General features: G+C 37.6%; 1 protein-coding gene across 2 annotated transcripts in view; it reads left to right on the top strand.

Moving 5' to 3' along the window:
* Positions 1-15,291: 15,291 nt before the first annotated feature.
* Positions 15,292-16,474, top strand: part of MME (membrane metalloendopeptidase) — a 90,284-nt gene continuing 89,101 nt past the window's right edge. The window contains exon 1 of one of the 2 annotated variants that reach the window (XM_074369211.1): positions 15,292-15,448. The gene's annotated coding sequence lies outside the window, so the exon portion shown is untranslated. Of the gene's footprint in view, positions 15,449-15,569; positions 15,716-16,474 lie in introns of those variants that run through there. The other variant, XM_074369218.1, reaches the window with a different exon arrangement.

Raw genomic sequence — 16,474 nt, 5'->3', positions numbered from 1 at the left:
GAAAATAAGCATCTCCCAGCATTTATATCTTAAAGAAGTAAATGAAATTATGTTGTAATCTCATTTATAAAATAATGCATATGAACTTAGAAAAAGAGTAGAGGATATATAGTAAAAGGAAATAATAGCAGATACGAATACAGATGATTATTGTCTTCTTTATGCTTTCTGATGTTTCCTATTTCCTATAAATAAATAATATGGCTGCTGTGGTTGATCCCAAGGCTGGGCTCCCTAAATTTGTTTGCTTCCTTCTCCTTGCTTACCCTTTGCCAATAGTGGAGTCACCTTGTTTTCTGTGCATTATAGTTTTAAAGTAATTAGGCTAAATATTAAAGCAATTTTTCCCAAATTTCAGTCATTTGTATATTATGTTAATGAGTTTAACATATCTAAGTACCAACTGCAAATTACTTACCTTACTGAAAGTTTTTTAAAATTATTTTTGAACAGACACTTTAGCAAGTAAGATATAAGGATAACAAACAAGCACATGAAAAGGTATTCAATGCCACTAGTTATTAAAAAAATGTAAGTTGAAATCACAATGAGACATCAATACACACCTGTTCCATTGGCTAAAATTAAAAAGATTGACCATACCAGTGTTAACAAAGATGTAGAACAAAACAGAACTCTCATACATTACTGGTGAGAATGTAGAAAGCTACAACCACTTTGGAAGATGGCTTGGCAGTTAGTTTGTTAAAGAGTTAAACATGACTACTGTATCCAGCCATTGCATTCCCAGATATTTACCCAAGAGAAATGAAAGCATATGTTCATATAAAGACTTGTGCATTAATTTTTATAGCAGCTTTATTTATAATAGCCTAAATGGGAAACAACACAAATGCTGTGTATCCATATAATGGAACACCACTCAGCAATAAAAAAGAACTACTACTACTGTGTGAATGAATATCAAAATAACTACATTAAGTGAACAAAAAAAAAAAGCCAGGCAAATAAGAGTGTGTGTGTGTGTGTGTGATTACATTTACATAAAATTCTAAAAAGTGAATGCTATCATATAGTGACAGAAAGCCAATTAACTTTTGCCTGAGAATGAGAGAAAGGTAGGGGAAGGCAGGAGAGAGAGATTATCAAGAGGCAGAAGGAATTTTTAAAGAGTGATGGATAAATTTATTATCTTTACTGTGATGATTCTTTCATGGATATGTACATATGTCAAAATTTATCACATTGTACACTTAAATATGTGCAGTGAATTATATGTCAATTAAACCTTAATAAAGCTGTTGAAGCCAAAATAATTCCCCCCAAAACTTGAATATGGTAAGCTTGTCTGATACAGCATTATTGATGTTATTCATAAGCTACTCCTTTTTGAGGTCTTTATTCTTATAAGCATACTTCTCATTCTAACCGGCCTACCACACACTTAACCGAACAACTTTTGCTAAATTTGGCTTACCATGAGTAACATTTGAGACTACAGAATTTTACAGCGGTAGGGAGTTATTGGAAGTTTTTGAAGAGCTGAGCAGTGAAATAATTGGAGCTTCTGTTTAAGATAATCCACCAGGGAGTAAAGTGGACAATGAATTGGGATAAAGAAAAGATGAAATTGTGCATTTGTAAGGATAATAGTTAAAATGTTAGTATAGTAATTCAGAAGAATATAAGAGCGTTCGTGCTGGTTAATGTTGGCTTTGAAATGAAATGTAGGGGAGGAATTGAAGACAGCCTGTGGAGATAAAAATTTAAGGGCTTGGAAAGTTACTGTATGGGTAGTAATAATGAAGTCATTGAAGACCACTTGGATGTGTCAAGCCTAGATGAACTTGGACAGTGCTGATTCTATAAAGTTTATGGGTTCACAGGAGCATGAATGTGTGAAGTGTCCTGCAAGTGGAAGAAAAGGTGGGTCTACCACTCAGGAAATACACTGGAGGAACTGATGTGGGTCTGGTAGTTATCTGCTATGAGATCATAGCTGAGATAATGAGAATGGATAAAAACAATCAAGGAAGAAATGGCAGAGAGATGAAAGGAGAAGAAAAGATGCTTTATTTACTAGACACAGGGAGGAGAAAGTGGTTGCTGGAGTCCAGTGTCAGCATAGTGATTACATAATGTTGCGAAGGCTGAGAACCAAAAGTTCAAGAAATATACATATTAAAGATTTTAAAAGTTCACAGGACTAGAAATAATGGAGAAAATTAAAGAAGGTTGTCAGTAAGAGGAGTGAGAGGATTAGAGTGGACAGCTCAGAGTTACGAGAGGTTTGTCCAGGCCCAGGATGGAGCTGAGCCTGCGAGTGACTGATTGGGAGGGAAGGTGAACATCCCTGTAATTGAAGAGTACTAACCTCACCCTTTTGATTTGAGGCACCTGAGAATATTATTAATCATTTTCCACTAGAATGTGAAATGGTGCCTTAGCAATTTATTGGAGATATTGGAGGAGGAAAAAGAATTGTACTTTACAGAGAATTTTTTTTTTTTACTTTTATGAACAACTACTTCAAAGAGTTGCTGGAGAAATTAATCTGGCCCTGAATTCCTCAGCAGAAAGAAACTCACTGAGTTTCAAATGAGTCAAAAGCAATAGTGTCAGCTTAACAGACTGGGAACAGGCTCTGTTACCTTCAGCTATTATAATACCCAGATGCTGGCTCAATATAGCAAGAATGTGACTGAACCCTTATCTTTGTGATGTCAGGCAATCCCAGCAGAAACACCTTATGGGGATCGGCCTTCCTGCCCTGCTCCAGAAGCAGCAGGAAGTGGGCATAACCAGAGAGAACTGGAAAAGATGGTTTTCCCTTAGGAATGTAACTACCACCTCTACCAAAACCCAACAGATATCACAGGAAGACTAGGGGGACAGACACTATCTCTTCAATAAAAACACAGATGGTTTGATAGGAGCAAAAACAAGACAGACCACATTATTTAATATTTTTGAAGCTTTCAATTACATAAATTTTGCCCTAGTCAAATTTCTTTTAATTTTCCTAGCCTAGTTTTAAAAGTTACAATGTATTAATGTGTACTGAACAAACCACTGTGAAACAGCATTCCCAAATCACTTTACTTGAAAAGATTTTTTACATTAAAAAGCATCTTGTAGCAATAAGCAGTTTTATTTGGGATTTGGCATTTGGATATTTTAAACATTATTTTTAAAGTACATATTAAAAGCATGTTCAGATCAGGTTGAATTTAAAAATTTTTTTGAAGTTTTCTTTTTCTTTTTTCAAATTTTTTGCTTAATATTTTTTTTTAATGGAGGTCTCGTGATGAACTCAGGACCTTGTGCATGCCAAGCGTGTGCTCTACCATCGATCTACTACCCTCCCCGCCAAAAGTTTTCTTTATAGGTGGACTTAAAGAATGTAGGTAAATTCAATAATCTGAATTGGTAAGAATGACTGTCTGATGGAAATTGTTAAGAATGATGGGGTTAGAGATCATCTATTTTTGCAAATGAATTATTATAGCATAAAGCAGAAAACAAGTCTAAAATCAAGATATTTCTATTTCACTTGGCACTTTTCCTGGAAACATTACAGATCCAAGAGAAGTTGGGAATCAATTACCTTTAAAATATGAGTATATCAAGGTAAAGATGCAGACTTTCTCCTTCAGGGATCATTTAGAAGCCGCATTTCTTTTCTTTATCTTACATGTCGTAGTCTTGACTATTTGTAAACAGCCTCCCCTCCTCCTCACCCTCCACCGTTAGAATCAGAGAGTACCAGAGATCTAAAGGTAAACTGTGCCAAGGCTGAACAGCTGTCCCCAATCTGGGTTCTCCCTGTGGCTGCTGTTGTGGAGTACTCAGCTCCCTGCTCCTGCCCCAGAGTCAGGGCCACAGATGTCCACAGGAAATGCATCAGAGAGGTCTAATGGGAGTGAATCAGATGCACATGTTCCTTGGTATGTGGTGATGGGAATCCTCAAAGCTATAGGCAGTGCTCCCTCCAGGCCAGACTTGGTTCCAGGCTTGTGAATGCCAAGTGTCCACACAAGCTTTGCTCTTTGCTGTAAAAGCACCTCTCCTTTCCCTTCCCCGATACATTGTCAATAGTGGAATTGTAGAGTATTGCTAGGATGAAATGTGTAATCATCTTGGAGATGTGGAGGGATGTGCACATCTATGTAATCGAGCCTAGTCACGTCCTCATGTGATGGGAGATTGCAGCCTGTCCCCAGAGGGACTTTCCTGCCCTGCAGTGTCAGAGCGCTTGGAACAGTTTAGCCAGAGAATAGGCTCAATTCCATGTTTTACATTTAATTTTCAGTCAGTTGCAGTCAATTGAAAAACGGCTTGATGAGTGAAGCTTGACATTACAGTGTTTCTGAGCCTGATTTGTCCCATCATCACAATGGATTATTACCTTCAGCACATAACATTCAGATGTTTTGCCAGATTGTCAGAAACAACAACATCCCATTGTTATGTTCCATCATATGACAGAAATGCTACGATTTCAGCAGTTTGTTCAACATTCTGTTTATAACTCACCACCACCACCATCAAATATTCCCTATCTCAGTGAAATGGCAGATCCACCTATTTGCCCCAAACTGCAGGAGTCATTCTAGATTCCTTCTTTTGTACCTTCAGTACTAAAAATTCACTAAGTCCTATGGATTTCACCTCAAAAATCTCTCCTTTGATTGCCTTAGATCATTTAAGACATACCTCGTAAGAATTATTGCACTAGCTTTTTTTAATTCTTTTTTTTATTTGTTTGGTTTTGGGGGGTAGTAATTAGGTTTATTTATTACTTTTTTAATAGAGGTACTGGGGATTGAACCCAGGGCCTCATGCATGCTCAGCATGTGCTGTACCACTGAGCTGTACCCTCCCCCGCACTAGCTTTCTAACAGATCTCTCAGCCTCCATTTTTGTCTCCTCTGTCCATGCTTCCCATTACCCTCAATGCAGCATGGGCATTCTCTGTACAACTCTGACCTTACTGCTCCCTTGCACACATCTTACTATGGGTTTCTATTATCTGCAACAAAATATAAACAGTTTGCAGCTCATACACATTTCATCATCTGGTTTCTACCTCTTCAGTCTTCTCTTGAGAAAGTACTCCCCATCTCTCCTCCCTCCCCATGCCTTTTACACTTCAGCAGCGCCAAACCTCTTGAAGTCATCAAAATATTGCAACCATCTCACATAGTATTCAAGATGTAGAGAAAGTTCTCTCTGTTCTCTCTGTCTTGAATGTGCTTATCCTCTTCTTTATCTGGCAAATTCCTCAAATCAAATAAGAAATATGTTAATTGATGAGATGTTCTGATGTACCCAATGATAAAAAGTTGCCCTTTCACATATTTCAAATAAACTTTGCATATTACTCAATTATGAAAATAACCATGTTCTATTATAAATGCTTGTTTGCATTCCTTTTACCCACTACACGATGGCTTCCTTGATTATGGAATCATCATATCTTTTGTTTTCTTTGTATCTACATAATCTTGCACAGGATTTGCTTGCTTTTTCACTCAGCATTATCTTTCTGAGTCATCCATGTTGATTTGTTTAGCTGCAGTTGGTTATTTTGCATTCTGTATTCCATTTTATGAATGTATTACAATATTTTATCCATTTCTTCCATCAGTGGACTTCTGTGTTGTTTCTAGCTTTATGACTGTACTTACAGACAATGCTGCTGTGAAGTCTTGTGCACATCTCCAGGTGCACATGTGCTCAAGTATGTGCAGGTAGAATTGCTGGATTGTGTATCATATACTTCTTCAATTTTTCTAGATAATGCAAATGTTTTCCAAAATGATTTGCTAAAATGTAGTTTTTTTCCAAAACTATATTGGCCTGTCAAAAATTTTCTTGGCCAAGGCCAGTAAAATGTAATGTTTGGGGTTTATCTTTTCAGTGGAAATCAATAGAATCTCTGTCACAAAAAGTTTATTTGCATTGTTTAAACAAGGAACATTTCTATTGCTGTCAGTTTTCTACAAATCACTGAATATTCGAACACATTTGTTATTATTATCAGTTTCCAACAAGAGATATCTTTCCAGAATAGTAAAATTGCATGGCCCACAGAGAGTCAACCTAATTGTCCAGACCAGTAGGATTACCTGTTAATTAATGAGATTGTGTATCTTCATATATGCGCTGATCATTTCTGTTTATCTTTGTTTTAATGTCTGTTTATGCTCTTATTCATGTGCGGGGATTGTTTGGCATCTATTTTCAGTTCTTTTTATATTCTAATAATTTTCCACTTTTATGTGTTGGCGGTATCTTTCCCTAGTGCATTGCTTGCTTTTTTAATTTTCTTTACAGTTTTTTGGCAAACAGATTTTTTTTTTTTTTGTATGGTGTAGAAATGCAGTACTTTTCTATCTGTAGGTCTCATCACTATTTAAAGAATTTTAAATCCTTTCCCTGTCTGTAATGTCAACTCTGCATATATCGAGTTTTCTTTCATACATGAGTCTATATATCCCTATTATATTCCACTGATGTATTTTTCTATAAATCAATAAAATATTGTTAATTAGTAAATTACTATAAAAATTATCTTATAGGTTTTGTTATCTAGTATGTTAAATCCCTTTTACCTTGTTTTCATTTTCAATATTGTCTTCAATCTAATTTTCCCTTTGCTCTTTCATAAACATTTTATGATCCGGTTATCATATTTCAAAAAAAAAACCCTCTATTTGAAGGAGTTGGAGGCAAACTGACAAACTGTCTTCCCCGTCATTGCGCTCTCCTTTCCCTGTACATTCTTTACCGAGAATAGCTTTAACCCAGAGGCTGTGCTCCAGGAGGGAGACAATGGGCCGATAATCTCAGAAGAATGGACAGACCCTAGAGTTCCTCCAGGATATCAGGAAAATTCATGGAGGTTAAGAGGAATGTAACCCCCTGTAAAATGCCCTGATTATCACCTTTTCTGTTCCATTCAGTTTTTCTGTAAAATCTCAAGACCCCAATCCCAAGACGGACTCACAGTCTCTAAGGCACGAGCCTGCTCTGACTCCCCTTTGCCTGGCAAAGCAATAAAGCTGTTCATTTTAATTTTCCCAAATTCTGCCTCCAAGTCTCAGTCTGGTTTTCGGGTACAGAGGCTGGTTTTGCAGCAAGATATCAGGCATTTAATTGATACCTACCTAATCTATAGGTTAAGGAAACTGATATTTTTATAAATATTAAAAATTCAACTCTGAGTAGTTGATTGATTCCTCAATTTACCTGGTCTTCTCCAGTAACTTTCGGTGAAGATTTGTAACTTGCGTGTCTTTTATGAGATTTATTTACAGGAAATATCTTTCTATGTCTGTATTTATATTAGTATCATTATCTATCTGTACATACATATATTTGCTCCTGTTGATTTTTTTAAAGGTTACATTTTCTAACTTTTTATTTCTGTTTTATAAAAATGTAGTTAACTTTTTAATGCTTATATCTTATATTCAGTGATCATATTACTCTCATAAATACTAACAATTATTTATTGAGTGCTTTCATTTTCCAGTACTGATGATCATACTATTTTCAAACAATGACAGTTTTGCCATTATTTGCTTAGTTTTTCCTTCTTTTTTCTTTTCTCCTTCCCCTCTCCCTGCATTCTTTTCCTCCCTTCTCTCTCTCTCTCTCTTTTTCTTTGTTTATGGTCTAACTGTATTGTCTCAGTCCTCTAAATACAGTACTTAATGTTAAACCAAACTTGTATTCGTATTTTTAGGGGTCATTTTTGTACACTTCCTGCATTCAGTTGGCTAATATTTTATTTTATTTACCATTTTGTGCTTCAAAACTCGTGAGTTTGATCTTAATTTTCCCTTCAGATATTCTTTTGTTATTAGTATCATTATATTAACCTCATAAAATGAATTAGGAAATATTCTTCCTTGTTATATTCTTTAGAAAGGTTTGTGTGAGAATGGAATTATCCATTCACAAAGTAGAGTTTGCCTTAAAAAAAGTCTAGGCCTGTTTCTGTTTTCTTTCTTTGTGGGAAGATTATTAATTGTTCGTTGATTTATTTAATGACTGTAAGATTTTTTAGGTTCTCCATTTCTTCTTGAAACAGTTTTGTAATTTGCATTTTCTTAAGAATCTGTTTATTTTATCTAATTTCTTAAATATATTGGATATAGCAGCACATAACATTTTCTCTTAATTTCTACTTTATTTTTGTTTCTTCTTTTATTCATGCCTTATAATGTTTGATTACAACTTCACCACTCATCCATCTTATTTAACCTTGCCAATTTTATTTGGCTTTTCAATGATCCAACTTTGAATTTGTTGATCATCCCTATTATATATATTTCATGAATTTATTATTTTAAGGTAATTATTTCTTCCCTTCTATTTTCTTAGGATTTATTCTGTTCTTTTCCTAGCATCTTTTTTTTTTTAATTGAAGTGTACTTGATTTACAATGTTTTGTTAGTTTCTGGTGTAGAGCATAGTGATTTATTTATACATATATGTATTTCTTATATTCCTTTTCATTACAGATTCTTACAAGCTATTGAATATAGCTCCCTGTGCTATACAGTAGGTCCTTATTGTTTATCTATTTTGTACATAGTAGCTTGTATCTACTAATATCAAATTCCTGATTTATCCTCCCCCCACCCAGCCCCCTGTTTTCCCCTTTGGTAACCATAACTTTTGTTTTCTTTGTCTGTGAGTCTGTATCTGTTTTGTAAATAAGTTCATTTGTGTCATTTTTTTAGATTCTACATATAAGTGATATCATATATTTGTCTTTCTCTGTCTGACTTACTTCACTTAGAATGACAATCTCTAGGTCCATCCATGTTGCTGCAAATGGCATTATTTCATTCTTTTTTTATCATTGAGTTGTATTCCATTGTATAACTATACCACAACTTCCTTATCCAGTCATCTGTCAATGGACATTTAGGCTGCTTCCATGTCTTGGCTATTGTAAATAGTGCTGCTATAAACATTTTGGTGCATGTATGTTTTTAAGTTAGGATTTTCTCTGGATAAATGCCTAGGAGTGGGATTGTTGAATCATTGTTATTCTAACTTCTTATGTTGAATGCTCATCTCATTAACTTTCAGGTTTTTCTTCCAAAGTAAAAACATTTAAGGCAATCAATCTCCCTCTAGAAAAGTCAACTGATACTGATATGCAGTATTTTCATTGTCGTCCAGTTTTTTAACACTCGTTGTGCTTTCATTTTTGATTCGTGTGTTTTTTGTTTTTAAAAAATCAATTGAGTAAAATGTAAAGATGTTACTGTCTTTATTCAGTGATCCACGAAAGAGGCAGTATCCAATCTAGCAGACAGGATCTCTGAAGAGCCATACAAGGCAAGAGATTTTTATAGACAGAAGGGAACAGGAATGTGGAAGTTGTACTAGGCAAAAAAAAGTAAATTGGTTATTGCAAGATTACTTTCCTTTAGGGGATGTCGGGGTCCATCATACAGATTGCCTAACTAGTGCTGATCAGGCAATTCCTGATTGACTAGTTGAAAATTCCATTTCTGGGAGGGCAGAAACTGTAATTAGGTTAAGATTAAGTCTCAGTTTGGTGATGTGAGGCTTAACATAAGTTAAACTCCATTTGGGGTCTGTCATCTTGTCTTTAATATATTTAAAATGTTTGCGTGCATCATTTAACTATTTCTAAATATACAAGTGGTTTTGACTTATCTTTCTTTATTTGTGTTAATTTCCAAGAATATGTTATTTGTAGTGAAAAGCCTTTTAAATTCATTGGAGCTTTTTAATGATTTGGTATATAATCAATGTTTATAAATATTCTATAGATGATTAAAAAATGTCTATTCTTCAGTTCTTGGGTAAAATTTCAATAGATTTCCATTAGATAAGCTTTTAATACTGTTATTCAGATCTCCTACATCCTTACTGATTTGTACACGTGATTTATCAAATATTGTCTACAGTGTATTAAAATCACTCAATTTCCTCTTGCAGTTCTTCTGTCATTTTTTTGCAGTGCATATTTAAAACTTAACGCTAATAGATGTAATCAAGTTTAGAAGATACCACTCTGCTGAACTGATTACTATCTTTTTTTGGTGAAATTTAAGTCTATATTGTCTGATTGCAATATACCTATACCAGCTTACCTTTAGTTAATATTTGTTTGATATATCTTTTTTCCATCATTGTGCTTTCAACTATTCTGTAGTATTATGTTATAGGTGTGTCTCTTAAAGAGAAGATAGCTGCATTTTATTTATTTGTTTTATTACAATCTTTGTCCTCTAACTGACAAATTGGGTCTAATTGTACTTATTGTGATTAATATATTTGGATTTATTTCTAACGTCTTATTTTTTCCTTTTTTATGTCCTTTTCTAATATTTCATTTTTTATTCTTTCTTATCTTCATTTAGATTGCCTTTTACTTAATTCAATTTTTTTTCTTTTTGCAAGATTTGACCTTATACACAGTCTATTTCTACTTTTTTTGGTGGTTACACTTGTAATTTTTACATGCATAATTAATTTAATAAGGTCTAAAACTAATCAGTGTCATTATCTTCCTTCCCAACAGCATTAGTAAGCACTTTAGAGTGCTTTAAATCTAGTGAACACTTTCCTAAGTTACACATCACTACTGTCCAGTATTTAGTTGATCTTTTCTTTTTTATACTATTTCTTTTGGTCAATATTTGCTTAGATTTCCCTATGTTGCTGCTATTTTCTTACCATTTGTTCTTGCATATCAGATCTTCTATCTAGTATTATTCTGTTTCATAAATTCATTCTCAAGAAGTTGCTTTAGTGAGGGTCAGGTGGTGATAATTCTCTCAATTCTTGTTTGGCATAGTCTAGCTGGGGTCCCTTTACTATAAATTTTTCACTTGGGATTTTTTCAGGCCACACTATTAGTTTAAATCTTAGCCTTACATCCATCTGAAGTCTGGCCTGATCATGAATTTTCACTGGAAGCTTTTTGGTGTAAATTTACCTGACTGAGTAGAGGCTGAAAAAAGCAAATATATTTATGTTTAGGGAGTGGGTAAGAGTGGAAGTGGGATTTGAGCTTTGCTTGTTTGTTTATTCTAGCTCACCTTTTCACTGCAGATCTTTCTTTTCAGTGGTCTCAGCTTTATGTAGGAATCTCTGACCTGACTTTCACCTTGTTCTGGACTAGGTTTTGTAGGAAGACACAAGTCTTGTTAAGATTGAAACTCTGGGTCACCTAGGTTTGATGAAGCCTCTTGGGATAGGTAAATGTCCCCAGGGCAGTACTGTCTTCAGTGCTCAAATACCTTTCTGTATTCCTAGCTCTCCATTTTTTGGCTTCTTTTATCTTCCTTCACTTTCTTGCTTGCTCAGTAATGCATTTAAAGGGCCTTTAGAAACACCTTATCAAGTATTTATGAGTGCTGCATACAAGGACAGCTTTTCAAGATCTACCTTGCATCTTTCTAGAACCAGTGCATTCCACTCTTAATATCTGATACATGACAGCCAGGAGGACCACTTTCTCCTCCATCTCTGTAACTCACAAAACTGCATGACTTTGGGCAACCTCTGTAAACCTCAGTTTTCTGAGTTTCCTTATCTAGGGACTCTTCGTTCGATCCCTTAAAAGAGAAATCTTTTCAGTTTACATAACCTCCTTCTGGGAAGAGATTTAGCATTTTTGATAAAACCCTTAAATTTCTGGGGAAGACTTCTTGTGAAAAACACATACGTGACTAACAGCTGAAAGTCAGTCTAAAAATAACTGTATGTGTTTTTGTTTCTTTCGCTGTGTACTCTATATCCATTCTTTTTCTCTATAAAATACCCCTAACAAGAGTGAACCTTTGAATTAGATTCCTGCAGGATTTTTCTTCTTTTGCAACAAGATAGATCTAAATCTATGATATATGCTCATAACTGAATAGTCTGAAAAGTATTCATTAACAAATCTTTAATTTTTTAAAAAACTTAAATGAATTACCTTTGCTTTCAAATTCAGCTCTAAATTTAGAGGCACTATAAACAAGTCAGACCATCTTAGCTTCTACCAGAAATAAGATATTCTTGAACTACAAGGATAAACTTCTTCCAAAGGAACTTTTTCTGTTAAAAAAGTTTGTGCAAATTTGAAAACAGAACCTAGCTTGAAAAGTTTAAATAGAAATGTTAAGACCAGGCATATAACTTTTACTTGCATTTCCTGTTGCTCTGCAAATTTGGTGATTATTCTGGCCAAGGCATTCTTCCTCCACTACCAACTTTCAGCATTCCGTTAATCAGAAAAAAATGTATTAAATTTTTAATGTACATAGCTCCATAGGAAGAAACTGAGGACTGGCTACATGAAAAAAACAGAAAAGACTTTTCTAACTCATTTTAATTCATTGTTAATTATGTAAGGTTGAAATAACATTTTGGTAATTTAGCTGAAAAGTAATAAAAATTAAGCACTGGAGTGTTAGAAAATGTAGATTTCTCACAGACTGAGTTTTAGTAAATCGCCTTTCTATGCCTCAATCTTTTCTCTAAAGTGAGGATAACAGTAACTTAAGATTTGAATCAAAATGAACTAGGTTTGAAGGGACACTTCCTGGCAGTTTTAACTTAGCTGAGCTCCTTATGTTTATTTGTGGGGTAATTACATCCACATTGTAATACTGATGTAAGGATTAAGTAGTGTTTGCTACATGAGCCAAGAAAGAGCAAAGAATAGAGACTTGAAGAGAGTATTTTTGAAGTCTATACATTAGATTTCACTGTTTTGGTTTTTTAGTTTTTTTTCCTTTTTAGCATTTATTGGAGCCATGTGCTTTATTAAAAATTATATGAGGCAGTATTAACACAGTGGTGAAGGGTTTATGAGTTAATTTTCCAACTACAAATTGGAATAGCTTAATGTAAGTAGAATCGAAGGATGTGAGATTTCTCTTGTCTACTCTGAAAGACCCCCACCCCTCAATCATACATCCATTTCATCCTTGGATGTGAGTAAACTTTATTTCATAAATTATGTCACTATCATATTGGAGTATTCAGGAAACAAATCTTGTTATGCCCATCCTTCCCTCAAAACTACTAAATTGTTTTATTTTTCAGTTTCCATCTAGCCCTCTGTTGTGTGACTCAGTGGAGCGGCTGGTCAGTGAGCCACTGACATGCGGGTTGGTAAAAGAATTTACCAGAGATTAAGTGTAAGAATGGAAAGGAGTTTCTTAGGGTACACTATCATAGACAACAGCGGGCAGCACAGACAAGAGATGCCTGTGTGAGCACCAAAGCGAAGGGCAAAGGAAAAGTGTAGTAGTTAGCTGCTGTAGGCAACAGCGGGCCACACAGGCAAGGGGTGCCTGTGTGAGCGCTGAGGGCCGATTGTTGGGGTGTTTTATAAGGTCGGGTCACAAGGTGCCTGATCAGCTTATGCACAAGTCTCTGATTGGTTGTAGGTGAGGTAAGAGGTTTAGGGTCTTTGAAGGGTGGTGGGGTTTACGACTCTGATAAGGTGGGCTGAAACAAGCCAGCCTGCGCATTACCTAGCGCTATTAATTTCTTACGCCCAGTAAAGAATGTACTTTGTCTGTTGAGGGACCACAGGCAGACATCTGAGAGCCCAGAAACGGGGGTTGATGGACTTTGAAAGACTTCAGTTGGCCCAACACCCTCTAGATTCTATTTTTAACACCATGTTCATGCCTTCTTTTTTTTTTTTTTTTTTTAGTTTATTTATTTTATACTTTTTTTGGGGGGGGGGAGGGGTTTACTTATTTATTTTTAGAGGAGGTACTGGGGATTGAACCCAGGACCTTGTATATACTGTGCATGTGCTCTACCACTTGTGCTATATCCTCCCCACCCATGCCTTCTTCTGAACATAATCCTGCAGACTTTCTGTGAGTAAAGCATACAATTACTTTTATATGAACAAAAAAGTGGCTTAAGAAATCTTCAGAATTAGATAACCTTAGAGAAATCCAACTTTCGGACTCTTACCTATAGGAGTTCAAGATTTCACTGAATTAATCTAATTATTTAATGATTGTTTTAACTTTTTCTTAATGTCTCTTCATTATATTCCATTTACTATTTCATTAGCAAGTATTACTTATTCTCCTTGCTATTCAGCTTTCTCTACTATGAAAAGGATGCAAAATTTGTCAGTGCAGAGGGACTCTTCTCAAGCAGTGAGTCACTCTGATGTTAAAAACAGTAACTGCAAGTTCAGGAAAACCCACCTGTATTTTAGTATGAATTCCCCAAGGGGTGTGTGTGTGTGTGTGTGTGTGTGCGCGTGTGTGCGTGTGTGTGTGTGTGTGTGCGCGTGTGTGTGTGTGTGCGCGTGTGTGTGTGCGCGTGTGTGTGTGTGTGCGTGCGTGTGCGCGCGCACATGTTTACAAATATATAAGGAGAAAAGGGAGCAATGTTAAAGCTATTTATATATTTGGCATTGATCAATTGAACCAAAAATCACAGAAGAAAAAAAAATTAGGAGAGGTTTAGTTCTTCTAAGCTCATTGCTGCTAAAGGCAGCTTTTATAAAGGAATTATCTTTGTGCAAAAAGTATTTTCTTGTTTTTTTATACCTATAGGAGGACTCGTGTGAAGATGGTGTGCTGCTTGGCTGCATAAAAATGACAAGGGTCCAGACACATTACAGCTAATTTTAGTAGGCAGAGCAGAGATACTTAAGCTTATTTTTCTCTGACTCTCTCACTCCCCATCCCAACCCCTCAGGTACACACATTACAAGATTCCCGAGAGTCAGGAGGTGGGAGTAGAGAGTTCCAGTACAGAATGTAGCTCTGGACATCACACTGGTGTGACCAAGAGAAAGAAAGGAAGGGAAGAAAGAGAAAGGAGGGTAAGCAAAGAGGAAGAGGGGGAAAGGAAAGAGAGAAGGCGAAAAAGAGCGAGGGAGTAGAAGGAAAGAAAGAACGAAAGAAAAAACAAAAAGGAGGGTGGGAGAGAAAATAAAGAAAATACTAGAAAGGAAGAAGGAAGCTTGGCTGAAGGGAGGAAAAGGAGCGAGGAAGAGAGCGAAAGAAGAGTGTGAGAAAGAGAATTGTTTTTGTCTCAGGTCCACTAGGGAGAGAAATATTACCTTCATCAGCACTACAGAATTTCGAAGAGGCGATGTATTGTTTTCCTGAAAGCCCCGAAGCTAAGCAATTCCAAGAATGTTTGGCAAAGCCCTTTTGGGAAGGGTGAGGTGGGGGACGAGCGCGGGGGGAGGGGGGACGACTTTCTCACACCCCCACCCCCCAGCTCCGGCCCCCTCACATGATGTGACAGGATTTGGGAGACCTAGCGGAAACCTTCAGGTCACCCAGGGAACTGCTCCTCTCGCTGGTCCTGCAGTGGCGAGGCGGGGTGGGGGTGGGGGGGTGAGAGCAGAGACGCGCGGGGCGCGGAGATGTGCAAGTGGCGAAGCTGGACCCAGCGCAGGCGGGAGCAGCCGCGCAACTCCCCGCGCGGGATCTACTGAAAGGCCACGGTGAGTCTCTCCGGGTGCTGGTCCGAGGGATGTCCCGGTTCCCCGTCGCCCCTGGGCCCGGGCCGAGGCGGGCCCAGAACCTCTCCAGAGTCCGGCCTCGGCTCGGCGCTGCGATCCGAGGCCGGGAGCCCGCGCTGCTCCGGCGCGCCTGGGCGGACGCACCGACCCACCAGCGCTCTGCGGGCTCCCCGCCACCCGCCGGCCCCGCACGCTCATTGGTCGGGATGTGTCTGCTCAGCAGCCTCCAACTTCTCCCGAATCCCACTGGTGAGTCCCGGGAGAGCAAGCCGGCAGCTGGGAGCTGGGGGAGCTGCGGGAGCTGGGTCCATAGGGCTCCAGATCTCGCCCGGGGCGGTGGGAGCCAATGGGACGGGAGGGAGAGCGCAGAGGCCGCCGCGGGGAGCGGCTGCCCGGGAGGCGCACGGAGCAGGGTCGGCGGCTCAGGTCCGGCGCGGTCAGAGCGCCTGGCACCCCGCGGCCGTGGGCGAGGGAGGCGTGCCCTGGGAAGCAGCCGCTCCTGGGACTTGAAGAGTGAGGGACGGGGGCAGAGAGAGGGACCCGGAGGAGGGCTCTGCAAGTGATGTCAGGTCGACTCTTCAGGTTCATTTCCATAGCTCCCTGCACCCTCTGCCTCGGAGAGTTATAGCTGGTTACTGAGATCGGCGCTACCAAATTGCAGCGGGGCTGATTTGGGGGCTGGGAATTTGCCATTCTGCTGTACAGACACTGATTTTTTTTTTTTAAGTAAGGTTTGTTTTCTTTTTTGGTTTCTGTCGGATTTTCTTCTCATTTGTAACTCACTTTTCTATTTTTATTTTCCCTAACCTGAGGATCTTTTCATTATCCCACCTCTTCACATTGCTTTGAACCTTAGTTTCCTCTTACATAATTTATGCTGATAGAGTGCTTAAATCACACAACGGTTGGCTGGTGGGAGTAGAGGGGAGTTCTTTTGCGGATGAAAGTTTCCTTAATCGGTCTCAATCTATTTGTATTATTTGGACGTAAAGGTAATTGCCACCGAAC

The sequence above is a fragment of the Camelus bactrianus genome, chromosome 1 (genome assembly GCF_048773025.1).
Source record: "Camelus bactrianus isolate YW-2024 breed Bactrian camel chromosome 1, ASM4877302v1, whole genome shotgun sequence".
NCBI classification, from domain to species: Eukaryota; Metazoa; Chordata; class Mammalia; order Artiodactyla; family Camelidae; genus Camelus; species Camelus bactrianus.
The sequence above is the reverse complement of the archived record's forward strand: the minus strand, read 5'-3'. Positions and strand labels throughout refer to the sequence as shown.